Raw genomic sequence first — 5,000 nt, forward strand, 5'->3', positions numbered from 1 at the left:
CCCTGCTGGATGAAGCCCTGGGGGAAAGAAAAACAAATGAAATAGAGGAGGGAGGGAGGGAGGGAGGGAGGCTTTCTCCTGTTTTACCCTATTTTCATCCATTTTTCCCTCTCCCCTCTCTGGGAGCCTCCGATCTCCGCCTCTCGCACCTCCGCCAAGCACTGGTGACAGACATTAAAGGGGGCATGAGCTCCGTTTCCGCCCAGCCTTTGCCAGGCTGTCCATTTCACTGCCCCGTGGCCGGGGAGCGCCGCAACGGCCGCCGCCGACCCGGTCACGGGCCCCCGGGCCCGGCCAAAGGGTGGACCCCACCGGTGCTCGGCCCCCACGCGCCCCACGGAGCCCCCGCTCGCGCCAGGCACCCCCGGGGCTCGGCTCTCGCTGGCCCCGACGGACCCGCCGCCCCTCCTCACCCTTGACAGACATTAAAGGGGGCATGAGCTCCGTTTCCGCCCAGCCTTTGCCAGGCTGTCCATTTCACTGCCCCGTGGCCGGGGAGCGCCGCAACGGCCGCCGCCGACCCGGTCACGGGCCCCCGGGCCCGGCCAAAGGGTGGACCCCACCGGTGCTCGGCCCCCACGCGCCCCACGGAGCCCCCGCTCGCGCCAGGCACCCCCGGGGCTCGGCTCTCGCTGGCCCCGACGGACCCGCCGCCCCTCCTCACCCTTGACAGACATTAAAGGGGGCATGAGCTCCGTTTCCGCCCAGCCTTTGCCAGGCTGTCCATTTCACTGCCCCGTGGCCGGGGAGCGCCGCAACGGCCGCCGCCGACCCGGTCACGGGCCCCCGGGCCCGGCCAAAGGGTGGACCCCACCGGTGCTCGGCCCCCACGCGCCCCACGGAGCCCCCGCTCGCGCCAGGCACCCCCGGGGCTCGGCTCTCGCTGGCCCCGACGGACCCGCCGCCCCTCCTCACCCTTGACAGACATTAAAGGGGGCATGAGCTCCGTTTCCGCCCAGCCTTTGCCAGGCTGTCCATTTCACTGCCCCGTGGCCGGGGAGCGCCGCAACGGCCGCCGCCGACCCGGTCACGGGCCCCCGGGCCCGGCCAAAGGGTGGACCCCACCGGTGCTCGGCCCCCACGCGCCCCACGGAGCCCCCGCTCGCGCCAGGCACCCCCGGGGCTCGGCTCTCGCTGGCCCCGACCGACCCGCCGCCCTCCGCCTATCTCACCTCCACCCAGCACTGGAGGCAGGCATTAAAGGGGGAATTTATCCCCTGTGTTCCACCCTCACTTCACCCAGCTCTCTGGCTCTCTGTCTCCCTCCCTCTCCTCTCCCCTCTCTGGGGGAGACTCTCACCGTCCCAGGCCTCATTCTCCCACCTCCACCCAGCGCTGGAGGCAGGCATTAAAGGGGGAATTAATCCCCTGTGTTCCATGCTCACTTCACCCAGCTCTCTGGCTCTCTGTCTCCCTCCCTCCCTCTTCTCTCCCCTCTCTGGGGGAGACTCTCACCGTCCCAGGCCTCATTCTCCCACCTCCACCCAGCGCTGGAGGCAGGCATTAAAGGGGGAATTAATCCCCTGTGTTCCATCCTCACTTCACCCAGCTCTCTGGCTCTCTGTCTCCCTCCCTCTTCTCTCCCCTCTCTGGGGGAGACTCTCAACCTCCCAGGCCTCATTCTCCCACCTCCACCCAGCGCTGGAGGCAGGCATTAAAGGGGGAATTAATCCCCTGTGTTCCATGCTCACTTCACCCAGCTCTCTGGCTCTCTGTCTCCCTCCCTCTTCTCTCCCCTCTCTGGGGGAGACTCTCAACCTCCCAGGCCTCATTCTCCCACCTCCACCCAGCGCTGGAGGCAGGCATTAAAGGGGGAATTAATCCCCTGTGTTCCATGCTCACTTCACCCAGCTCTCTGGCTCTCTGTCTCCCTCCCTCCCTCTTCTCTCCCCTCTCTGGGGGAGACTCTCACCGTCCCAGGCCTCATTCTCCCACCTCCACCCAGCGCTGGAGGCAGGCATTAAAGGGGGAATTAATCCCCTGTGTTCCATCCTCACTTCACCCAGCTCTCTGGCTCTCTGTCTCCCTCCCTCTTCTCTCCCCTCTCTGGGGGAGACTCTCACCGTCCCAGGCCTCATTCTCCCACCTCCACCCAGCGCTGGAGGCAGGCATTAAAGGGGGAATTGATCTCCTGTGTTCCATCCTCACTTCACCCAGCTCTCTGGCTGGCTGTCTCCCTCCCTCTTCTCTCCCCTCTCTGGGGGAGACTCTCAACCTCCCAGGCCTCATTCTCCCACCTCCACCCAGCGCTGGAGGCAGGCATTAAAGGGGGAATTAATCCCCTGTGTTCCACGCTCACTTCACCCAGCTCTCTGGCTGGCTGTCTCCCTCCCTCTTCTCTCCCCTCTCTGGGGGAGACTCTCACCGTCCCAGGCCTCATTCTCCCACCTCCACCCAGCGCTGGAGGCAGGCATTAAAGGGGGAATTAATCCCCTGTGTTCCATGCTCACTTCACCCAGCTCTCTGGCTCTCTGTCTCCCTCCCTCTCCTCTCCCCTCTCTGGGGGAGACTCTCACCGTCCCAGGCCTCATTCTCCCACCTCCACCCAGCGCTGGAGGCAGGCATTAAAGGGGGAATTAATCCCCTGTGTTCCATCCTCACTTCACCCAGCTCTCTGGCTCTCTGTCTCCCTCCCTCTTCTCTCCCCTCTCTGGGGGAGACTCTCACCGTCCCAGGCCTCATTCTCCCACCTCCACCCAGCGCTGGAGGCAGGCATTAAAGGGGGAATTAATCCCCTGTGTTCCATGCTCACTTCACCCAGCTCTCTGGCTCTCTGTCTCCCTCCCTCCCTCTTCTCTCCCCTCTCTGGGGGAGACTCTCACCGTCCCAGGCCTCATTCTCCCACCTCCACCCAGCGCTGGAGGCAGGCATTAAAGGGGGAATTAATCCCCTGTGTTCCATCCTCACTTCACCCAGCTCTCTGGCTCTCTGTCTCCCTCCCTCCCTCTTCTCTCCCCTCTCTGGGGGAGACTCTCACCGTCCCAGGCCTCATTCTCCCACCTCCACCCAGCACTGGAGTCAGATCTTAGGGGACACTTTAATCCCTGTACCACCCTCACTTCACCCAGCTCCCTGGCTCTCTGTCTCCCTCCCTCTTCTCTCCCCTCTCTGGGGGAGACTCTCACCGTCCCAGGCCTCATTCTCCCACCTCCACCCAGCGCTGGAGGCAGGCATTAAAGGGGGAATTAATCCCCCGTGTTCCACCCTCACTTCACCCAGCTCCCTGGCTCTCTGTCTCCCTCCCTCTTCTCTCCCCTCTCTGGGGGAGACTCTCAACCTCCCAGGCCTCATTCTCCCACCTCCACCCAGCGCTGGAGGCAGGCATTAAAGGGGGAATTAATCCCCTGTGTTCCATGCTCACTTCACCCAGCTCTCTGGCTCTCTGTCTCCCTCCCTCCCTCTTCTCTCCCCTCTCTGGGGGAGACTCTCACCGTCCCAGGCCTCATTCTCCCACCTCCACCCAGCACTGGAGTAAGATCTTAGGGGACACTTTAATCCCTGTACCACCCTCACTTCACCCAGCTCTCTGGCTCTCTGTCTCCCTCCCTCCTCTCTCCCCTCTCTGGGGGAGACTCTCACCGTCCCAGGCCTCATTCTCCCACCTCCACCCAGCGCTGGAGGCAGGCATTAAAGGGGGAATTAATCCCCTGTGTTCCATGCTCACTTCACCCAGCTCTCTGGCTCTCTGTCTCCCTCCCTCCTCTCTCCCCTCTCTGGGGGAGACTCTCACCGTCCCAGGCCTCATTCTCCCACCTCCACCCAGCGCTGGAGGCAGGCATTAAAGGGGGAATTAATCCCCTGTGTTCCATGCTCACTTCACCCAGCTCTCTGGCTCTCTGTCTCCCTCCCTCCTCTCTCCCCTCTCTGGGGGAGACTCTCAACCTCCCAGGCCTCATTCTCCCACCTCCACCCAGCACTGGAGGCAGATCTTAGGGGACACTTTAATCCATGTTCCATCCTCACTTCACCCAGCTCTCTGTCTCCCTCCCTCCCTCCCTCTTCTCTCCCCTCTCTGGGGGAGCCTCCGGCCAGCCACCGCCGGCCCGGGGGACCCAGCGCACCGGCCGCCCCTGTGTACCCACACTTAAGCACCCCTCCTCGGGCTAAACCCCCTTGGCCGCACCGCCCAGCACTTCGCGCCCCTGGTACTCCAAACCAAGCTTCGCGCCCCTGGTACTCTAGCAGAGGCTCCGTGCCCCTGGTACTCCAGCAGAGCCTCCGTGCCCCTGGTACTCTAGCAGAGGCTCCGTGCCCCTGGTACTCCAGCAGAGCCTCCGTGCCCCTGGTACTCCAGCAGAGGCTCCGTGCCCCTGGTACTCCAGCAGAGGCTCCGTGCCCCTGGTACTCCAGCAGAGCCTCCGTGCCCCTGGTACTCCAGCAGAGGCTCCGTGCCCCTGGTACTCCAGCAGAGGCTCCGTGCCCCTGGTACTCCAGCAGAGCCTCCGTGCCCCTGGTACTCCAGCAGAGGCTCCGTGCCCCTGGTACTCCAGCAGAGCCTCCGAGCCCCTGGTACTCCGGCAGAGGCTCCGCGCCCCTGGTACTCCAGCAGAGCCTCCGCGCCCCTGGTACTCCAGCAGAGGCTCCGTGCCCCTGGTACTCCAGCAGAGCCTCCGTGCCCCTGGTACTCCAGCAGAGGCTCCGCGCCCCTGGTACTCCAGCAGAGCCTGGTAGGTACTCGCACTCAGCCGAGCCCCGCCGCTTACCCCGGGCCCTTCCACCGTCCAACACTTTGTTAAATAAGCTCTCCAGTCTCGCGCCCCTGGTACTCCGGCAGAGGCTCCGCGCCCCTGGTACTCCACCAGAGCCTGGTAGGTACTCGCACTCAGCCGAGCCCCGCCGCTTACCCCGGGCCCTTCCACCGTCCAACACTTTGTTAAATAAGCTCTCCAGTCTCGCGCCCCTGGTACTCCGGCAGAGGCTCCGCGCCCCTGGTACTCCAGCAGAGCCTGGTAGGTACTCGCACTCAGCCGAGCCCCGCCGCTTACCCCGGGCCCTTCTCC

This window comes from Epinephelus lanceolatus, unplaced genomic scaffold, assembly GCF_041903045.1.
Source record: "Epinephelus lanceolatus isolate andai-2023 unplaced genomic scaffold, ASM4190304v1 scaffold105, whole genome shotgun sequence".
Lineage (NCBI taxonomy): Eukaryota > Metazoa > Chordata > Actinopteri > Perciformes > Serranidae > Epinephelus > Epinephelus lanceolatus.